General features: G+C 42.4%; 1 protein-coding gene across 4 annotated transcripts in view; it reads right to left on the bottom strand.

Annotated features, from left to right (window-relative positions):
* The window catches only part of sema6a (sema domain, transmembrane domain (TM), and cytoplasmic domain, (semaphorin) 6A), a 199,225-nt gene that overhangs the window by 135,222 nt on the left and 40,290 nt on the right, over window positions 1–23,713 (bottom strand). The window contains exon 2 of one of the 4 annotated variants that reach the window (XM_054731599.2): window positions 13,249–13,343. The exons of the other annotated variants lie outside the window; for them this stretch is intronic. The gene's annotated coding sequence lies outside the window, so the exon portion shown is untranslated. The remainder of the gene's footprint in view (window positions 1–13,248; window positions 13,344–23,713) is intronic. 4 annotated transcript variants of the gene reach the window in all.

Raw genomic sequence — 23,713 nt, 5'->3', positions numbered from 1 at the left:
CATCTCGCAGCCTCCTGCTTCTTCCTAATAGGTGTGCTTCAGACTTTTACGAGGTGTTATACGGTCTATGTGTGCACCTACCACAATCCTCCCTGAGCAGCTGCTGCTCAGCAAGCTTTGAAAATCTTTTATTATAAACTCATTTTTATATGTTAATACTTCATTTAGCAAAAGACCCGATATTTGTCCTTGGGGACAATAAAGAGAAAAAACAGTATTACTTTGTAAACAATCCTCCTGCATCTGTTTCAATCATTGAGTCCGAAAGTGTGGCATGATTTAATTTTGCGTTTTTACCTTCACAGGAAATCATTTCAGCTCTGTTAATGGCATCTTTCTTATTGCGCTCTCGCTTCATTTGATGCGGCTTCCATTATGCTAAGTGACTGAGTCTGTGTCCTCACCGATAACTGGCTAACTGGCCTTCTGTTCCTCAGCAACGGGCCTATCAGATCTGACTTAGCATGATGCTAATCTCTATTAAGGTGGGCTGGGGAGAGAAAGGAGCGCACATCCTCACAGTCCTTCCCTTTATTCACTAATAAAAGACATTTTCAGGTAAATAAAATGTTTGCCTCCTTCTTCTTCAGCTCTCTACTAAAAAACACAAAATAAATGTGGAAAAGTGAATCAAACCTCATCATCCAGACCCTGTTTCAGTCCATTTTCATCCATGACAGGAAATATATATTTATAATGGAGAGTGGAATAAACGAAGCACAATTACAGTCCGTGTTAGCCTGCGATATTGTAATGCTGATAAGAGAATATCTTGTTTACCGTTAGTGCATCATATCCAATGGCATTATGAATAATAAAGAAATAAAAATATACATGAGAGAAAAGAACATTAAATCCTGCTGCTGCACGAAGCCAGACTGTCACTGTATCGTTCCAGAGTAGGTGCTGGCCCTCCATTGTACCAAATGAATCTGTCTGAACGTCGTTATCTACATAGACCACATTGGAGGAGGGATTCTGCTCCAAATGAAAGAATGAGACCAGGTTGCTGCTAAAACAGGCAGATCACTGAGACAGTCCCATCAGTGTGCAGAGCTGATTTGGGGAGAAAACGTGTTGCGAAACGCAGAACAACGGGTTGCAAATTACACCTTGTCAGTCCGCGAAGAGCCGTAATTGTCATTAGGTTGTTATGTCATAAGATGAGGAAACACAATACAGTAAGTACAGTGATTAATGTCGGCATGCAAAGGCTTGTTCTCCTTTGTGTTTCGCTTGAACCCCAAATAAAACCAACTGAAGGAGGAAAAATATAGATAATCAAAGAGCGCCTTCATATAGATGCAAGATACCCAAAAAGCATCTATGTCTTCAGGAAACTAGCATCTCTATCACTGACATTGATTACAGTTTAGCTGGTCAGCTCAATTAGTCACCAGTTAAGTGCAGAATCATTCGGTTCCAGGGCCACTCCTATTTTCGATTTACTTATTGCCACTGGGGATGATTCTGACAAACCTTGGAATAAGTTTTCACCTTTACGCGGACGATTGCCAGATTTATCCGGCTTTAAGTAAACCTGACTCAACACGCCTCCTTGTCGACTGTATTACTGCAGTCAAAGGCTGGCTGTCGGAGAACTTTCCTTTGCCTTAACGAAAACAAGACCGACGACATTCGTTTTAATCCAATAAGTCCAGTGACTACCCTCTACCGTTTTAAAATCTTAAATCCTGTGTATCCCGTCTGGGAGTGAAACTCGACTCTGAGCTGTTAATGAGTTCACAAATTAACTCTACAGTCCAGTCCTGCTTTTTCCAACTACGTCGCATCTCACGCTTAAAGTCAATAGTCAAACGACCTCAGCTGGAGTCTGTTGTTCCCGCCTTTGTAACCACACGTTTAGACTACGCCAACTCACTACTTGTTGGTGTCAGCGCCTCAGCAATCGAGCGTCTACAGAGAAAGCAAAATGCGGCGGCTAGCTTCCTGACAAACACCTGGAGACGCTGTCACATTTCACCCGTCCTTGCACGCTTGCACTGGCTGCCTGTTAAATACAGCATCCAATTTAAGGTTTTGATCTTTGTCTACAACATTCTGAATGGTCAAGCCCCGGCTTATCTTTCAGAACTGATAAAGCCTTATGCTCCAACCAGAAACCTGAGAGCTGCAGATCATTTGCTTTTGTGCGTCCCGAAAATGAGGTATAAATCTGGTGGAGAGCGGGCCGTTGCGTTCGCTGCTCCTAAACTCTGGAACGCTCCCCCCCGTAGTGTTCGACAGGACCCAGAACTGGGTCGATTTAAGTCGGAACTGAAGGCCTTCTTCTATCATTTAGCTTTTATTCAATGATCTAGCTTTTAGTGTTTTTACGTGTTATTGTGACTCTGTATTTTATTGCTGTATGTTTCTTTTAAAATTTTACCTCCTATATGACTTTTATCTGTTTTTATCTTGGCGTTTGTCCTTTTTACTGTACAGCTCTTTGGTCAGCTGTCACGCTGTTTTTAAATGTGCTATATAAATAAACATGGTATGGTAAGGTATAGAATAAAAAAATACACAAAGTCAAATAATTATTTGTGACTTTTCTTATGGTTTAGAAGGGAAAACAGCTTAAGTTTTACAGATTCTGAAACCATATCACTTTAAACTCCAAAGATCACGTCTTCCGTTAAAACGGCAAACCTATAAATAATGCAGACTGCTTCGGCTTATCGTCGACGTGATGAGCTACGAGCCTGCAAACGGAATCCCTTCAGGTTTGTACATAAACATAGAGCTGGATTACTGGTTAACCTCAGTTAACTCAAGATGTGCTTTTGGATGTTGCGCGTGCACCATCAGAGATCTCAGAACAATAAATATTGCAACAAATCAAACTTTAATGCGATGCAAGACGAGTTTTAAAAACCGGGAGCAATTGCATGGCATGCACTGAAGTCAAAGTTAATTTAGTCATGAGCTGCATGAATGCTGGTGCCACTCGAGAGGTGGATTCCTTATAATGAGACCAACAAATTGATGTGAAGAAGATTAAATTCATTTAAAGGGACATTATGGAAGTGTGACAGCCAAAACATGTATAGAACTAATAAATGTCTTCTTCATACATTCTCCTGCAATGCCCTGGTCCTGTAGAATGAGCCCTGGCATTTTTACTGTGATTGCCTGTTTTTCTGTAAAATCACAGAAAAAGAGAGATGCTCGGGTCGAGCAGGCTGCTTCATGCGCGTTCACGCTCAGGCATCGCCCGTAGCATTTGCTATCCGTAGCTTTAGCAGCAGAGAGAGAGGCAGTGCCACTTTGTCGCTGTTCCTAACGCCTAGTGACAAAGCTAGCTACATTTCTGAGGACCCTTAGCTACTTTCTGTAGAACTTTCTTCTAGATATTTCCTGCAAATTAGCAACAAAATAGCCATTTTCACTCCAAACCATTCTTTGGTTTGACGTTGTTTCAGCTGTCATCAAGGATATAAATGTTACAGATACTTGAATGTTACTAGAGTGTAGCTCACCTTGTAAGATGTCTGACTCCCGTGCAGAAGACCTGGGTTTGATTCTGGGTGTGAACATAGTTCATTTAGTTTCTTTTTTACAATAATGGTATATTTTTTTTACAGTAAGATGCCCAAATTTTTATTTGAGACTCGCTGAGCGGCATTGAATTCACAGATAAAAAAGATGTGGGTTCAACTTTCATTTTGGAACAATTTTTCAAGCAAGGGAAGGGAATGATCTGAGCATGCAGGAGGACTGACCCATCATAAACCTTTGTCGGCTGTGCTGAAGAGAAAGGTACAGAACCAAATTATTTCATTAATTGGCTGCGTGTTCTCCTGTCCTCTGTCCTCCGGGTCACACACACACACACACACACACACACACACACACACACACACACACACACACACACACACACACAAACACGGGACTGTCTCAGCTGTTATTTTCGTTAAGGAGTGTGCACGTACAGCATGCGCCTCGTGCATGAGTCTACTACTGAAGCTGCCGTTACGCTTTTGGCCTGAGGGGGCAATCGCGAGCATAAAAATTCAAAAGTCCGTAAAGTCCCTTTAAAGATGTGGATCTTGTCATGGTATCATCAAGGAGAGGAGGGGGAGATTTAGACATTTAAAGTGCCAGCTCCACCCCTTCTGGGCGGAGCTGAAGGCCACGCCTCATAACACACAAACAAATAACTTTGTAGTGCTAACAGAAGCTAATGCAGATCACCTGATTGTAACTGCTGGATTACATCTTCAGTCTTCACTCGATGAGTTTACATGCGCATCAGAGAGCCGAACTAGTGCCCTAAAAAGATTGACACCATTTTTCTTTTTTATGAATATGAACACGTTAGTCTTGCTGAAGGCAAACTGGTTCTAACTGTGCTGAAGCACCTGGATAATGCCGTAGGTGCACAACTTTATCTGCATGTAAACAGCTCAGTTGATCTGATACCGGTTACTTTCGGAAGTGACGAGACTGTGGAAGTGGCTTTCTGATAATATCATAGCCACAAAATAACACGTGCAACACCATCAAATAGCACAGAACGTACACAGTAAGCTGTGCTGCAGCGTTGTTGACCATTCCTTCGGCCGTTGTGCACATCCAGTTTTAACTTTGGCTGTTTCACTCCCGCCAGCGTCAGTTTACTGTTTATGTTGCTATAGGCTAACTGGAAGAATGCCAACATGAAAGGGCGTATGTCGCCACCTTCTGTACTGGAGTGGAATTAACTTCATTTAAGAGGTTGGATTTCTAACGTACATGTAAACTAGGATAAAAGCTCCTAGTGTTATGCTTTACTGACTGGGTCCTGCAGGAACTGCTTATCACTCGTTTTAATCAAATCTGCAGTATTCAAGCAGAAAAATATCAAAAACCGGCAGGAAACTGGCTTTTGTGATGCTAGCACACCCCTGCTAACACTGCATCATGCTAAAATAATAGTCTGATGTAGCGTAAGGTTGAATGCTACATTAATCATTTAGCTTCATCTTCCTCCACAGGTAGCCTGAAGCTTAGACTCAATGCAGGTCAAGTTAGCAATCAAGTTAGGTTGGCTTGCTAGAGCTTAAGTGCATCACCACGCAATTGCATGCTGGAAGCTGCGGCACGTTCTTGTGCATGCGCAACTCTATTGGTCAACGTTCCAGGCTTGCATAAATTATTTGTTTTTGTTTTAGAGGCCAAATATCATCATTTTCGACTACATACCGTGAGAGGTTTGTTAATATATTGATGAAAGGGGCAAAAAGTGGGATTTAAATTACAGTAAAGAGTGAGATTATCAAGAAGGTGACCTTGTGCTTGTTTTATAGAAGTCAGGACTGTGTCTCGTTTGGTCAGTAATCATACTGTCATTACAGTGTACGGTTACGAGGATACACACTTCCAAATCATGCTCTAACTGGTGGAAAACAGTAGGAAATTACCCCAGGATAACCAGCTATAAGAATCTCCTCAGCATCCCTGCCCATTCAGTGCAACACACACACACACACACACACACACACACACATATATATATATATATATATATATATATATATATATATATATATATATATATATACATATACTGCATCCCCTGTCTCTGTCCTGTATCACAAATTTCATCAGTGCAGATGACGTTTCTCCGATAAGCAATTTTCCATGCTATGTCACAGCGCCGTTGTGATCACTAACTTCTCATATGAGCCGTGTCAAGCAATTTTCTAATGGAAATGTTGCATTAATCCAGCGGCTGTGGCCATACATCATGGCTGTAAAATATCTTTGCAATTGGGTGGCGAAGCTCAGGTGGACCCGGACAGATCAGGTGAGCTGCTTAGTGAGGCTTTCATAGGTAATATAGTCAAGTTAAATAAAATAATTACATTAAGTGTTCTAAAAAAATGAAAACACTATAAAATGAAATAAAAAATACTAGATCAAAATATTAATAAATACAACTTAACTCATTCACTGCCAACGACAACTTAAGTTGTCATTTGCATTCTTTTACTGTTTTGGCGTCGGAACGAGCCCCCCCCCCCCCCCCCCGCGCCGAGAGAACAAACATCTCAGCTCTAAAGCCAGTCTTCATCCGCGTACGTCACGTGATCAGGAAGCAGAACATCCATGTGTTAGGAGATCGTTTTGGGCGTTTTCTGTGAAAAAAAAAGTGAGGATCGAACCAGAAAAGCGTCTGCCGATCACAATTCGACAACGGATTATGAAAGAACGGATAACGCTCGAAACGCGCAGATTCTTCCTGATGTAAGAGGTGAGTCTGCTTTGTTTTGGTTGTTTTGGTTGTTTTGGTTGTTTTGGCGTCGACATCATCCTAGCGCGCGACGTTCTGTGACTCTTAAAAAAACAGTAAAAACGGTGAGAAACGCTGGCTGAGAAGGACTTTAGCGATCAGGAAACGGCCGGCAGTGAATGAGTTAATACAACTACTATAAACATAAGATGACAAACTTTTTTGTTTTTAAGAGTCAAAATAAAATTATAAAATGTAATTTTACGTTATTGAAAAAATGGCGGTCCAGTGCTGATGATTATTGTAAAATCAACTCAAAGCAGACACACCTCCTTTTCTACGTTTCACACTACAACTGTTGTTCCTCCTGAGTGCTAAAGCTGTAACAGTTTCACACCCAACTAACTTATTTTTATTTCTGCCTTTTGCCATCAGACCAAGTGGTTAAATGAGATACGCTACACACAAGCTTGAAAAGGGTTAAACTCTTTCTCCTTCTTTCTTCTCTGACCTCCTGACCTCTTCCCTTGCCCCGGTCTGGCAGCATCTAAAGATCCGCATTCACAACTTCCTGGTATCGTAAGCAAAGAGGAAGGGGAAATAAAAGCGAGTAAAAGAGGCGAGATCCTCAGCCTTGAACTACTCCTCTGAGCTGGAGCGAGGATAGAGGATCGAGTGCGACGAGGCAGAGGCTGCTGTGAGTATTTGTGCTTTTGCACGTGTTGGGTTGCGGGCGGGTGGTGGACGTACATCTACCTGCAGCTTCCCAGGTTCGAAGCACCGCTTGTGGAAACAAAGTGGGAAACCTGAGCCGGTCGAGCTCGCTCGCTGTGATGTCAAGCTAATTCCAAGATTACTGCCGCCTTTCAATCAAAGCTATGCGAACATCTAGTGTCCTTGCGTGCCTCGTCTCAGCGTCTGCTTTGTCTGCTTGACTGACTGCCAGACAACAAACACACACACACACACACACACACACACACATCAGGTTAAGCAGCTTTTAATTACACACTTTAAGTTTAAGGACGAATGTGAAAAGTTTGAGCAGAACTTGGAGGACCAAAGTGTTGTCATGTTCGAGTTTTGGATGAAACATCAGCATTTAGGTGCGTCATGAAGGTTAACACAGCCAGTTACAGTCGGCCATTTTCAGGATTTGTGAGTCAAATAAGTAATAACTGTATCTGAAACCCTGAGAAAATGTGTTCAATTATTCAACAGCTACTTAAATCTGCAGAAAAAAACATCCTTTTATATATATATATATATATATATATATATATATATATATATATAAGTCTACAGCAACTCTTGGACTTTCTTGGGGCAGTAATCACACAGAAGCAACTAAAGAGGAACTAGGCAGTTTTGGCTTGTTTTTAGCACCCTCTAGTGTCCGTATAGTAGAACCAAAAGCAAAACATATCTCCTTGCTGTGCGTTTGTCTTTTTAATGCCTTAAAGGGACTTTACGGGCTTTTGAATTTTTATGCTCGCGATTGCCCCCTCAGGCCAAAAGCGTAATGGCAGCATCAATAGTAGGCTCATGCACGAGGCGCGCATGCTGTACGTGCACACTCCTTAACAAAAATAACAGCTGAGACAGTCCTGTGTGTGTGTGTGTGTGTGTGTGACCCGGAGGACAGAGGACAGGAGAACGTGCAGCTAATTAATTAAATAATTTGGTTCTGTACCTTTCTCTTCAGCACAGCCGACAAAGGTTTATGATGGGTCAGTCCTCCTGCATGCTCAGATCATTCCCTTCCCTTGCTTGAAAAATTGTTCCAAAATGAAAGTTGAACCCACATCTTTTTTATCTGTGAATTCAATGCCGTTCGGCGAGTCTCAAATAAAAATTTGGGCATCTTACTGTAAAAAAATATACCATTAATGTAAAAAAGAAACTCTAAATGAACTATGTTCATACCCAGAATCAAACCCAGATGTTCTGCATGGGAGTCAGACATCTTACAAGGTGAGCTGCACTCTAGTAACATTTACGGTATCTATAACTTTTATATTCTTGATGACAGCTGAAACAACGTCAAACCAAAGAACGGTTCGGAGTGAAAATGGCTATTTTGTTGCTAATTTGCAGGAAATATCTAGAAGAAAGTTCTACAGAAAGTAGCTAAGGGTCCTCAGAAATGTAGCTAGCTTTGTCACTAGGCGTTAGGAACAGCGACAAAGTGGCACTGCCTCTCTCTCTGCTGCTAAAGCTACGGATAGCAAATGCTACGGGCGATGCCTGAGCGTGAACGCGCATGAAGCAGCCTGCTCGACCCGAGCATCTCCCTTTTTCTGTGATTTTACAGAAAAACAGGCAATCCCAGTAAAAATGCCAGGGCTCATTCTACAGGACCAGGGCATTGCAGGAGAATGTATGAAGAAGACATTTATTATTTCTATACATGTTTTGGCTGTCAAACGTCCATGATGTCCCTTTAATCTAACAGCTGAAACATCTCCCCAGCCTTAGTTTCTTCAAGAGTGGTTCATCATTAAATTAAACAAATCAGCTGTGTTCATGATCTACAACATGCAGAAAACGTGCTGGAACCAGACTGCAGCTCCAGGCATGTAAGATAGTGGCTGGGCGGCCTTTTATTAGCCCTGTAAAGGGTCATTTTAGCACATACTGGCTTAAGAAAATGATTTAAAAATATGAAAAAGTTACATACTGTCTCTTTTAAGTTTCATGCTGACGTGAAATATTTGAGCTGACATTGATCAGTTTGGGTCTGTATAAATTCTCCCATCTTTCTCAGACTTTCCCGTGTCTCTTTTCTTCTAAGGCTCTAAATGTCTAATATCTGTCTGGCTGTTTGCACTGTGATGAGCTTCTATTGACATTCGCTTCATGGATTCAGCTGCAGAACCCATCACTGTGTGCACACTGGCTTTAATAACAGGAGGAGACCAACAACTTTAAAAAGGCAATTTCTCACATTTGCAGCTGATTTAGAGACAATCAATCTCCCTAAAGTAAAACTAACAGTGGAATAAAAGCCCTAGAAACAGGAATGTAGGGACTGCAAAGTATAAAAACAGCATAAATCACTATCAAAACCTCTACGTTCTCAAACTCTTCATTTGTTTATGACATTTAAAGACTTTACTTCATGGATAGTTCTCCAAACGTCTTTCTGACATATGCAAACCTACATACGCACACACACACACACACACACACATATATATATATATATAAAATGTCAAGGCAGCTGTGCTTTTTGATGTGCAACATACTGCATACGCATCACATTCTCACTCCCAGCGCGTCAAAAACAGACGCTTGGTCAGCCACCCTCCGCATCAGATCCCCGACGCCAAAAGTGCCCTTTTTCTTCACTTATGTGCGAAAAGGGGTTTTCCCTTTTCTGACTGCAGATCCCAATGCAGCGTACAACTGACGCGATGGGATGTCCGCTGATGCGGCAACGAACCAGCTCATTTAACCACACCTAAACCTTAACGTTTTACTATTTATAATCTTCCCCATGGACGTAATTTTTTTCTTTTTTTGGGGGGGGGGGGGGGGGGCATGTCCCCCCCACTTTTTCCAAAGTCTAGTTTTGACCCCTGCACTTTTTACCATCCAACAATAATATTACGCTATATTAAATTGACACTGGTTGAGCTCTAGGACCAAGCAGAAAACAACCGTTTGTGTTGAAGCCTGTTTCCCATTAGAGCATACTGTAAAGATACCCCCCCCCCCCACACACACACACACACACACAAACACACACCCCACTCCGTGCCCCCCCCCCCTTTCACTTCTAAAGTGAAAATTACGTCCATGACCTTCCCCTCACCCTCTTCCTAACCTTAACCCTCTTGCTACCTAAAACGTTACTGTCACTGTGATCAAGCCTTTGTTTCCCATGTAGTGACGTGTCGGTCGCGAACGAACGGCTCTAAGTTGAAGTGAACGACGGGAGCCGCCTCGTCATTGGGAGCCATCCTCGGAAATTCTAACTTCCCAGTAGGAAAAATCAAATGGAAAAAGGACGGCAAAAGGAATGAAGATACACAGTAAATTTAGTTCACAGTAAAGATCAGCTTATAAAACTACAAGGACGATGTTAAAATACAAACAGTTGTATGTTATTTATCGTGATATTTATCAAATATGGTTATATTGAGAAAAATATATATTTAATTATAAAATAGAATTAAATATATTAAACACTCAAAAGTATCTAAAGGTACAGGGAATTAGTACCGAATCGATTCAAATGTCAAAGGTACCCATCCCTAGGTACAATGAGCTTGTTTGGTGCCCTGGCTGCAGACATCCCATCGCGTCAGTTGTACGCTGCATTGGGATCTGCAGTCAGAAAAGGGAAAAAAAAAACTTTTCGCACATAAGTGACGAAAAAGGGCACTTTTGGCGTCAGGGGTCTGACGCGGAGGGTGGCTGACCAAGCGTTTGTTTTTGACGCGCTGGGAGTGAGAATGTGTTGGTGTATAAGAACCAAGGGCCTGCATAAAAAATTTCCATTCCTTCTGGGATTTGTTGCATGGCTGCACATCTCAGCACGCACACGTGCACCTGAGTGTTTGTGTGGATTTGTGCGGTCTAACTAACCATCTTATTTCCCCATTGGAGGACTGGATCTGGCTGTGGCGGCATCCGCTGGCACATTCGCGTTAACATTTCATACTGATTGTCTCTGTCAAAGGAAGTCATGATCATCAGCTAAAAGACTGTGACTGGAGGCTCCCCCGATGCCACGTCTCCCCATCTCCAGTTTCTCTCTTCGTTTCACAATTTTCTGGCTTTTCCTTCATTCTCCTCACTCCTTGTTCCTCCTCCTCCTCCTCTCTCGGCCTTTTTTTCACTCCTGTCCATCTGGCTCTTGAGATAAATATGAGCCTCGCTCTCATCGTGCAGATGATAAGTCTGAAGTTGACTGTGTGGTTTTGGTGAAGTCCAGATGAATTTAATCCCTTTCTCTTTTCTTTTTGTTGTGTACCTTTGTCTGAATTCAGCGTGGCAAGCACCTTCAGAGGAAATAGTGGTTTAAATTTTAAAAAAGGTAACTTCATGGAATTGGAAACTGCAGTTAAGTTAAATGGAGGCAGGACTCATCAGTGTTTGATAACTAAATGGCATTTTCAGGGAGACTCATTGGGTATAAGTCTTGACTTTTGTGACAAAGCGCCAATTAGAACAGATTCCTGTAGTATTTTTTTTTACTAGCTAAGGTGTATGCCATGAAACTTTGATCTTACATATACTGTAGTTCACTGGGTTCATGCTAATGAGGGAAAGATGGAGCGGCAGACTGATGGGTGGATTGGATGCCGTGTCTGCAGTGATGCGGGCGTCGTACCGGATTGCCGTGGTGAAGAAAGAGCCGAGCTGAAATGCAAAGCTCTCCATTTATCAGTCAATCTATGTTCCTACCCTCGCCTACGGTCACGAGCTTTGGGTAGTGACCACCAGTTGAGGTGGCTTGGGCATCTGGTCAGGATGCCTCCTGAATGCCTCCCTGGTGAGGTTTTCCAGGCACGTCCAACAAGGACGTAATTTTCACTTTAGAAGTGGGGGGGACACGGGGGGGGGAGGGTATCTTTACAATATGTTCTAAGGGGAAACAGGCTTCAACACAAACGGTTGCTTTCCGCTTGGTCCTAGAGCTCAACCAGTGTCAATTTAATATAGCGTAATATTGTTTTTGGATGGTAAAAAGTGCAGGGGTCAAAACTTGACTTTGGAAAAAGTGGGGGGGACATGTCCCCCCTGTCCCCCCCCAAAATTACGTCCATGACGTCCAACCTGGAGGAGACCTTAAGGAAGGCCCAGGACATGCTGGAGGGACCATGTCTCTCTGCTGGCCAGGGAATGTCTAAAGGTGTCCCTGGAGAAGCTGGCCCAAGTGGCTGGAGAGAGGGAAGTCTGAGGCCTAGTCCACACGTAGCCGGGTTTTTTTAAAAACGAATATCCGCCCCTCCAGAAACTTGCATCCACACCACCTCGTTTTAAAAAAAAACTCTGTCCACACGTACCCGGATAAATACGTTGTTAAGGACATGCCAGACCTGTAGGCGGCAGTACTTCCCCCGTTCTTAACCTCGTCCTTCGTCTGTGGTCTTCCGCAAGGAGCAGTAATTCCGCTTGCAAAAACAAACAAGCAAAAAGCGCTTGGACAGTTGATAAAGCGAGCGCGGCTCTGAGGGCATCCATGCTGTCGGCTAGTGTAAACACAGGTCGCACACGTGATGTCAGCATTTTTTGTCGCGGAAAGTGACGTTGCGGACCTTAAAACTCCGGTTTTGTCTGTCCACACGCAGACACCCAAAACGGAGAAAACGCAGATCTTCACTTTGGCCGGAGTTTTTAAAAAGATCCGTTTTCGTGTGAAAAAACTCCGTTTTCGTGTGGATGACAGGCCAAAACATAGGAAAATATCTACGTTTTGGCAGATCCCCGGCTATGCGTGGACAGGGCCTGAGACTCTCTGCTAAGACTGTGACCCCCAGATTAGTGGAGAATAATGGATGGATGGATGGATGGATGGATGGATAATTCTCCGTTAGTGGAGAGGTTGACCTCCTACTTTATTATAATTTTAATATATGATAATAAGGTCATATCATATATGATAATATATATAAGTAATGACCTCCCCACCCCCACTGCAGCACTGCCCTGTCAAGCTTCTTTATTTCAGTTTCTGAAAGTTAGAGACCCGAGTTGCTCCAGGATCAGATTTTCACTCAGCTAAAAGCCAAACAACAATAATCAGACCTGAGTCGCTGTCACACAAGACTCAGAGAAAGCAAGATGACAGCCAGCGTCCTCGCTTTCTTTCTTTGTGCTTCCCTCAATCTGTCTTCCTTTGATGAATCCCTGGAGTAACCTGCTCCTCCACTCCACTCCATCCACCCATCTCTTCATAAATTCCTTGTTTCATCCACCCAGATGCCATCCCGTCTCATCAGAGGCACCACCGCCACCACCTAATCCAAGGACAAGGCCAGCAGCGTCGCACAACAAGCAGAAGCCTGCACACTCACCTTCACGTGCACGCAATTACAGAGAAAGCCGCGGCGCTTCACCGTCTGTCGGCTGCAACAATGGAATCTGTGCTTCACTGACAGAGTTAGGACCCCTAAAGACATAAGAGGATCAAGTTGCTCATCCAGTAATTTAAACCTTTTAACTGTTTGTGCATTTAATTCCAACTGACGTTGAGTTCATAAGGGAAAAAACACTTTGAGAGGAGACTGTCAGGTGAGACAAAGAAGAGACTTAAAAGTGAAGCTGGTGTAGAGAAAACAAGAAAGACTAGCAGAACATAGACCAGCCATGTGGAAGGGAACATCAGGGTCTTTAAAGAGCAAGTCACCCCCTACCAGAGTCTAACTCCACTCCCACTTCCTGTTTGAAAAATGCAACACATGCTGTTGCCTGGCAGACCGAGAGGGCGGAGCCGCTAACAAATACATACACACACAGGCTCACGACACCATTGTGACATCATAATGTACCAGTTTACATCATAGTGTACCTCTTAGCCAATAGCGGTGGCAGATTTAAATTCAAATGCAGTGCAGAGTTTTTACCTGACGACGGCGCAACACTGCCAGTTTTAGGCAGAATATTTAAATTTGAACTAAGATGCACTAAAGTGCCAAATTATTGTCGACACGTGTCTGCAGCACGATTAGACACTCGTTTATTTAGTTTATCAGCAAAAAAAAAAGTTTATTTGGGAGTGACTTGCCCTTTAAAGAGCAAGTCACTCCCAATCACCATTTTTTTGCTGATAAACTATATAAATGAGTGTCCAATTGTGCTGCAGACCAATGTAGTCAATAATTTGGCACTTTAGTGCATCTTAGTTAAAATTTAAATGTTCTGCCTAAAACTGTCAGTGTTGTGCCATTGTCAGGTAAAAACTCTGCACTGCATTTGAATTTAAATCTGCCATCGCTATTGGCTAAGAGGTCCACTATGATGTTCGATGGTACATTATGATGTCACAATGTCGTGAGTGTGTGTATTTGTTAGAGGCTCCGCCCTCTCGGTCTGCTAGGCAACAGCATTTGTTGCATTTTTCAAACAGGAAGTGGGAGTTGCGTAAGAATCTGGCAGGGGGTGACTTGCTCTTTAATCTTTGGTAACCTTCTTTTTACTGGACCTTTCTTGTAGCTGCACACTCTGTTTGTTAGGAGTTGATTTAAAGATAAAGTTCTGCAGGATGAGTCACCCAGACGGATTACCACTGTTACCTTAAAACTCAGAGGAACTTTAATCTCTGAAGGAGGGAGTAAACAGCAGTGGGACGGTTGGCGATGTTTCAAACAGGCTTTTGCGGGAATCCTTTGGTGCCGGTGTTCTTTAGATTTCACTTTAGCATCTAAATGCTCCAGATTAAACCTCATCGTGCAAGGCGGACAATGCACTTCATAAAACTGCTAAATCTGTTCAGAAACAGCTTGAAAGACAAAGGTAAAGAGCCTAAACTGTTGATCCAACCCATAAAATGTCCAGATCTCCCCCCAGCTCAACAACTTCACAATGTGCATGGGCAGATCCCAAATTCCAGGTCGTGTTTAACATCATTCTGTTTCACTCCCATGTGTGCGAACGATAAAAGCTTAAAAGGGTGCATAAATCACGTTTACGTACTGTGTCTAATCATGCACTACATTTGTTGCTCAGCACAGGTTGTTGAATTTGCAATCTCGTCGATGTGGCAGTTTGGAACAGAATCAATTCAGCGCAGCAGCCTAAAAGTCATCATTTTTCATTTCCTCTTTTCTTCTGCAGTGATAAGCCAGCTGTGAAATGATACAGGAGAGGATCAGACTCCGGTGGAATATAGTAATGTGATGAATTCAAATCATTCACAGGCTGCTATTAGGAGACTTACAAGGTGATTTGGAGGAGTTATAAAGATTGAGCAGACAGTGAGATCTTTATTCCAAATACAGTCACATCCAGGAGTTTTATTCTTTCGCGACATAAGGAAATGGTGAAGTCTAAACATGCAGCATTACTGAGTGAGACTGTGACTGCTGGTCATTCCTGTCTGGCTTTGCATAGCAGCAGCATTGCAAAACGACAGTTTTGTGTTGATTCTGAGCCGTTTCTGCAGAATCAATCAAGGCCACAAAGGTACGCCAGCAGCTGACAGGCTTCCAGAAGCACTCAGTCATCTGCTTTGCCCTTTGACTTCTCTTTTGCATCTGTCAAAAGACCGATACCGACAACAAAAGTTCTGTAAAAACTGCTGCTGTGAAGTAAAACAGCCCTTCTGAATTGCTCAACAACAAGTGCGCTGCTGGTGTCGGTTCAGCTGAGGTGAGTGGTGGACAACGCAGCGGCCACTAATCCTCCTTGTGCGGCAGCATCAGAGCGTTTCCACGTGGAATGACAGCAGACTAATGGAAGGATGGCTGGATGATGAGGGCAAAGGTCACAGAGGAAAGGTTTAAAACAGGTGAAGGTGACGGTGACATGCACCTGAAAGAATCTCATCCACTACACACTCAGAAGAAAATATTTTACCATTTGTCAAACTACCATTAAAGCTGTTGTCCATGTGATTCGTTTTAATCTGCAGTTTTCATCCATGGAAACGTCTAAAACCTGCAGGAATTCGGCACTCGCCATGCTAGCATACCTCTGCTAACGCTACAACAGGCTAAATGTAGCTGATGTAGTGTAAGGGTACTAATCAATTAGATTCAATGCACAAAAGATAAATCCCTTTTCATCCCCCTCTCTTTGTTACTTTGAAGTTTACACATAAATTCAATGCAAGTGGAATTGGCATTTAAAGGGGCATTATGGAAGTTTGACAGCCAAAACATGTATAGAAATAATAAATTTCTTCTTCATACATTCTCCTGCAATGCCCTGGTCCTGTAGAATGAGCCCTGGCATTTTTACTGTGATTGCCTGTTTTTCTGTAAAATCACAGAAAAAGAGAGATGCTCGGGTCGAGCAGGCTGCTTCATGCGCGTTCACGCTCAGGCATCGCCCGTAGCATTTGCTATCCGTAGCTTTAGCAGCAGAGAGAGAGGCAGTGCCACTTTGTCGCTGTTCCTAACGCCTAGTGACAAAGCTAGCTACATTTCTGAGGACCCTTAGCTACTTTCTGTTGAACTTTCTTCTAGATATTTCCTGCAAATTAGCAACAAAATAGCCATTTTCACTCAGAACCGTTCTTTGGTTTGATGTTGTTTCAGCTGTCATCAAGGATATAAAAGTTACAGATACTGTGAATGTTACTAGAGTGTAGCTCACCTTGTAAGATGTCTGACTCTCGTGCAGAAGACCTGGGTTTGATTCTGGATGTGAACATAGTTCATTTAGAGTTTCTTTTTTACATTAATGGTATATTTTTTTACAGTAAGATGCCCAAATTTTTATTTGAGACTCGTCGAACGGCATTGAATTCACAGATAAAAAAGATGTGGGTTCAACTTTCATTTTGGAACAATTTTTCAAGCAAGGGAAGGGAATGATCTGAGCATGCAGGAGGACTGACCCATCATAAACCTTTGTCGGCTGTGCTGCAGAGAAAGGTACAGAACCAAATTATTTAATTAATTAGCTGTGCGTTCTCCTGTCCTCTGTCCTCCGGGCCACACACACACACACACACACACACACACACACACGACAGTCTCAGCTGTTATTTTCGTTAAGGAGTGTGCACGTACAGCATGCACGCCTCATGCACGAGCCTACTATTAAAGCTGCCATTACGCTTTTGGCCTGAGGGGGCAATCGCGAGCATAAAAATTCAAAAGTCCGTAAAGTCCCTTCAAGCTAGGTCAGTGTGTTAAGATGACTAAAATGACGTCTGTGTCACCCTGCAATGCATGCTGGGAACTGGGGCGCAATCTCTCGCACTTGTGGATATGCAACTCTATTGGTCAACGCTCTAGGCTTGTGTAAATGATTTGTTTTGCTGTAGAGGTCAGGGAAGGGACTTAGTAGAAATACAGGTCTGCCATCTCTCACGCATATGATTAATGGAAGATTACCTATTTATATCGTAGAACAGGCTAAGCCAGTCACATTATTGAAGTTACTTAAAAAATAAATTTACACACTATGTACCACAGCTTTAAATCCCATGACTTGTTTTGATTTGTACGCAGCTCAAACAGATAATGCTTCCTAGAAAGAAACATGCCGTGGAACCTAATCCAGTCAGCAACTGCTGTAGGATACACACTGTACTTGGAAAAGTTCACAGGAGCAGCAGGTTTTCGTAAAGACCAAACGAGGACAACGCCGTTTGGATGATACCTGCAGAGTGTGACCTCATAAGAGTATGAGGGCATTAAAAAGCACAAAGTGCATCAGCATAATTGAAATAGACAGAGTGGTCCGGAGGCCAAACAGATGGGAAATCCAGATATGTCACTCCTGTTCATTTCATTATGTTGAGTAATCTCCTGTCACAACAAAGAGCAGTGTTTGCTGCACAGCAATTCACAATAATAACACTGAATGCATTTCTTTTGTTTTTCGAAAGATCAGAGCTAAATTAGAACTTGAACTCCACTCTAACCGCAGCTAGAAAGCATCAGTCACTAGAGTTTTTAAAGATATCGGCCAGAGGCTAAATTTCTTTCAATGGCGTGTGTAAAGAAGTATTAAAACCTCAGATGAGAAAGGTTTTTGGATTTTCGCGGCTGGAATTTTAAGAAAATCTGATGTTTGTGACCGGCGCGGGAAAAACAGAAACTAGCTTCCGGTCTAGCCCTGGGTAGCTGGTGACGTTTCACAAGGCGCTCTGCTGAAACAGCTGTAGTAAACAACGCCTGACTCCGGTGTTTCTGCGTTAGCGTTATAGCAGAGAACAAGGTGTCACCAGTCAGATGTAGCTTCTGAAGCCTCTGCTAGTCGGTCAGATTTGTTATTTTTCTCTGAGATACGGCGACAAGAACGGATATTGGATTACCGGAGAAGTTCAGCCGAACTCCGTACCCTGCAGCTGGCAGAACCGGAGGTGCAGACATGCTTTGGACCGTTTCACTCAGAAAACCCGCGGCCCGATTGGGACACCGGGGAGGATTCTGTTCGTCTTTGGAACCAGAATCGGTGCAGTTTGTTAAAGTTTGTTAAATATTTCATGTCTGTGCTCTACCGGTAGCTTTCAGTTAAGTTCTCAGCTGATTAGCTCCATCGTGTTGTCCCAATACAATTCAGTAATCTACAGATGAGTAAAATAACGTCTTGCCAGCTTTACTGCTGGGTGTATTTATTGATATAACATCAGAAAATATTTAACCGATTGCTTACCAGACTAAATCTTTCTGATGCTAACTTGCTAGCTCGGATCGTTGTTTTCTAATCCAGGATGTCACGGAGGTTCTACCGGTCCTATAGGAGGATCTATTGTTGAAAAATGGGGATCGTCTTTTAGATTATATCTGTGTGTGTGTGTGTGTGTGTGTGTGTGTGTGTGTGTGTGTGTGTGTGCGTGCGTGTGTGTGTGTGTGTGGTAGCTTTCACAAATTACTTGTTCTTTACCGGAGCTAACAGTTAATGCTGCAGCAGTCATGCTAACGGGACTCGCCTGCTGGAGTCCAGAAGTACCGGTGCGGTTCTAAATGGATTTATAGATGTAGTTTATTATTTTAGATCAAACCTATGTTAGTTAAAAATACGTGTAGGACACGGACATATGACTCAGACCTTAAGCTGCAGCTGCAAACAAATTTTTCTGTTTTAATTAGGAACACGATAGTAAACAAAATACAGTGGTTTACCATGCTAGCAACAGCAGCTACCTAGTATGACGTGTGTGAGTGTGCAAAACACGGTTCTTCGCTGCCTGGAGGAGAGAAATTTGATTTTCTGTAATGATTTCTGACTAAATTACTTTATAAAATGAAAAACTGAACCCAGTTCATTTTTATATAGATGGTAAAATGTAGTTATACTGCATTTCTACAATTTTAATGCTGAGTCTGGCCACTACCTTTAAAACAAACTTGGACAAAAATTAAGTTAAAAACACAGTAAATGTCCAAAAGCATAAATGTTTTACCATTTTTACCTTTCAGTATTAACACCGTTTGTGCCACCAGATAACATAAATCTAACCCTCTCCATCTACAGATAAGCATCTTACTGTACAACTCCTGTATCTGCATCCTGGGCTCATGCTATAGAGCGATGGAGATGCAACAACAACATAAGCTAATCCGAGCAATGTGCCTCAGAGGGGTTTATCTCAAAGGGGAGGGACTTAGAAAAGAGTGGGAGCAGGAGAGAGGGACTTAAAGCAGTTATTGTCCCTCCAGAGCAGATTAACTATTTTAAAAGCTGAGGTGACGTATGCTGGCTCTCTGTGAAGGCGAACCGGAGCTGGCAAACTCTTTGTGAGTTCACGGACTTATTCCAAAATGCTTCTCTCTGGTTTTAGCTTATTTTCTTTCCTAATCATCTAATGTCTTCTCGGAGGCCGGCACCATCACTTTTCTTTTGATCAAACAGAGGTCCAGCATGAGAGAGATGTTTCAGCTACAGTCAGAGTAACCCATGCTGGCAATTAAAAAACACTGGATATGTTGGGATGGATGCCAGTTGTTGTTACGGAGCTGCAGAAGTGGTACCCGTGAGCGGATGGTAGGCTTTGAGCCGTGGGGGCTCCGTCCACAGGGAACAGAGCAAACATATGCATAGGATACAGAGGATTACACTGTTTGTATGAGAAAGTAGGCCACAGCAGAGAGATGGATGTTAATGTGAGGGCTTCTTATGAGTTAGTGCGGGGTGATGAGTGGAGAGAGGAACATGATAGAGAACCAACTGACAGTAGAGCTGTACCGAAGGGTCGATGGCGTCGATGGCTCGATTCTAAAAATTTGTCGACGTCAGATCCAGTAGTCGACGCACCACGCCCACTTGTTGCATCCCCAGGAGTTTGTAAATAAAGGAGGAATCTGCCTGTTTTTCCTCCAGTTCGCCCTCTTCTCCACCTTCACTAACATCTCCACCAAATACCGAAGACCCGGAACAACGTCTGTCCGCTACTAGATTCCTTTCCTGTTTTGCCCGCCTTCGTCTCCCGGCAACGGACAACAACTTCCGGGGTCAAATGCGCTGCTTCGTCTCTATCGCAAATGTAGAAAATCACCGGGAGCATTTCTCCCTTCATAAAGGAGCTTCTTTCAGACATTAGGAGAGCTGTTTTTGTGGTAGCAGTCTCTCCTCCGTGCTGGTCTGTTTGCTGCTGGGTGTTTTTGGTTTATTTAAACTTGGAAACTTGAACTTAACGTTGGTAAAGCTACTGTTAGCATTTTCGCTAACAGCTTCTTGCGTTTAGATAAGCTGTTACGTTTTGGTTTAGAGTTCATCTTTTTTGTGGTGCAGATCTCCCTTTTATTACATTTAGAGTGTTGTGGGGTTTTGGTTTAGTTTAAAATATCACCTTGAGTTTGGTTTAACCACCCAGTTTAGAGTTTGGACCTTTGGAGATCCTTATTTTGGTCCAGAACCCTGTAATCTTTGCCCAGTGGGACATCCCTACTTATTTGTACTTTGTTTTAATTCCCCACAGGCAGAATTAAATTATTATTCCCAACCTGTGGATGAAAAGATTTATGATTTTTTGTAGTTGTAAATAAACCTGATCATCATTTTAGCTTTTAAATCCCGTTATTGTCCCTTCCTTTTTGCACACAAGCCAAACTCCCCAGGAAGAGTCGTAACACCACTCACCTCACGCACATAAGTGACCAAAACAAAGCAGAATGGAGACACTCCGTCTCCCGTCTCCAACCACCTCTCAGGCAGCAGCCTGCACTCCCAAGTTCTACACGTCACCAGAACATAACCAACCGACACAATGATAGCAGTGTTATACAAAATGGAAGGCCTGTAGTGCTTCTTACAGTAACAATTTATCAATGTTTTTAAGGAATTTATTTAAGATTTTCTGGTGTTTATTAATTGTGCAATAGAAAAATAATCACTAGATTAATCGTCGACTATTCGATAAAATAATCGTCAGAATAATCGTTTTAAAAATAATCGTTTACCCCCAGCCCTAGATGACAGGGTGATTTTTTTTCATTAGGAAGCTCCGCCCAATATAATAAAGATTGCAAAAAAAATGCAAAATAAGTTCCGAGTGCTTAGTTTTGACTTCATTTACCTTTTAATTTGAATATATGAACACCATTTGGGTTCTTTTTAGAGAAATCATATGGAGCATGTCTTTAAACATCCAACATTCAGTCTTTATTAACCCTTTTGAATCACCGCCATCCATAACGTACAAACCCAAACTTAGCCAAAAACAGACACAAAAGAATCTCACCCGATTGGAAGCGTTTAGGAGTTTTGCTGCAGATTTACCTCTGGAAAGCCCAAAACTCCGATCCTATTCTTCTCTTTGTGTGGGGCTTTTAGCAGATGAGTATTATTTATTTAGAACTGGAAATCTGCAAGTCTGATAGGCAGAGTGTTCTCTGATAAAAGAAAAACATATTTTTTTACTTTAAGTCTTTTAATAATTAAACGCGGGAATAGAGGCATAGGGACATATTTACGATAAAAATGTCAACACTTTCTATTAGAGCATTCAGACTACGGCCATAAATGTAATGAGATACAAAGATTTATGAGTTCAAGTTCTCTCAAAAGGAATTAAAAAGTCTCAAGTTAAATAAAATATAAAGATTTCAGTCTCATAAAATAAATGTAGGACTTTTCTAATCTATTTTGTGTTAGATGATGATTTTGTAGGTTTAAATAAAAACAAGTACACAACAAGGAGAGCACAGCAAATGAATCTCAGTTTGCTACCAAAATGCTTTATAATGAAACAGAATCAGAAATGCAAGGAGGAAAAGAAGAGGTTAAAAAAACAGACACAGCAGTCTGATCATTACAGTTTTCCTCGCCTTCTCCTGAAAGTGTAAAGCTTGGTTTATGCTTGACGTGTCCGCGAGGTTCGCACGGCTCCGCGCGACAAAACTGCATCATTTTAACAACCACGCCCCTCCACCGTGCCTCCGCACGGCCCAAACTTTCCGCACCGCGCACCTACGAAATTTTCTAACCCTGCGGACGGTCGGACGCGGAAAAACATGGCGGACTGGCAAGAACTAACATGGCAGAGGTTCGTTAATACAGACATTTGTATGATTCAGCTCTCAGAGATCACCGTGATCAACATGTTGTTAATAATTCTTGGAGAGAAATAGCTCGCACCGTCGGAAAAGACGAGGACGCTGTTAAAAATGCTGGAATGCCATGTTGTAAACAACAGTAATTTTTACTTCTACTATGGTGTAGTGTTGGATGCATGCCGTAGAGCTCCATGCTGCCCCCTACAGTTTGGGAGAATATTGGCTCACCGCAGAGACGAGCCGCATGAACCATAAACGCTGCGAGTTGTGAAGCGCGTTCCATCCGCGAGCCGCATCACCAAGCGGAAAGTAAACGCGTTAAGCATAAAACCAAGCATAAGAATGGGTTTAGTGTGAGTGTGTATGTACTTGTTTGCCTATCCTACTTAGGACCAAAACTAGCATATCCACTAATCTTTAGAAGACGGATGGGCCATATTAGGACCAAAACCCAGTCTTAATACGGTGGACCCTATTTTAGGCTTAGGGGTGAGGTTTAGAGGTAAGATGTGAATTGAGGTTTTCTTACAGTTAGCTTTATAAATACAGTGGTTATGGTCAGGGTTAGGGTAAGGATTTGGGTTAGACATAAATGCAGTTACTAAAAAGAATGGAAGTCAATGAAAAGTCCTAATATGGATAGAAAAACCAATAGTGTGTGTGCATGTTTTGTGATAATCCGCTGCGGAGTCATACTTTCCTCTCTCCTGTCACAGAAAAGCAGTGCTCTTGTGTGATTTGCATAATGCACGACGTCTCTGAACAGACAGTCAGCGGGAAGCAAGGCTAGGAAGCAATAATAGTGAGAAAGCAAACTTCATGTATAAATTCTTACATAAAAACAACAGCACCTTTGTGGATCAGTGCTCATACACAGTTTAAAACACCAACCAGGATATTCAGAGAGAAGAAATATCCTGTTGACTTATAGTCCAACACATAGATAACATGGTCACACACGCACACACACACACACACACACACACACACACACAAAAAAAACACACAAACGCACACTCAGTACACACGGCACACATGATGGATTTTTGTCGCCTGCCTGTCATTTGGTTTTTTTTCTCTGTGTCTGCCAAACACACACACACACACTTACACACTCGTATTTATATGTTTGTGTGGCCCTCCAGTGACTTCCATTCATTTTAGTTACTCCACTATGCCTAACCCACTAACTAACCACCTAACCTATGGGGTTCTATTTCTAACCCTAACCTAAATTAAAGGTTAAACATAAAAGTTATGTTTTAGGGTGCTGAGCATTGTGTGGACCAGCAAAATGTCCCCACAATGTAAAAATGTCCACACAGAACAGGTTCATGTTCAAATTTGTCCACTTAAACCTATAAAGACA

This window comes from Nothobranchius furzeri, chromosome 17 (genome assembly GCF_043380555.1).
Source record: "Nothobranchius furzeri strain GRZ-AD chromosome 17, NfurGRZ-RIMD1, whole genome shotgun sequence".
Classification (NCBI taxonomy): domain Eukaryota; kingdom Metazoa; phylum Chordata; class Actinopteri; order Cyprinodontiformes; family Nothobranchiidae; genus Nothobranchius; species Nothobranchius furzeri.
Note: the sequence above shows the minus strand (reverse complement) of the source record. Positions and strands in the feature narration are given on the sequence as shown.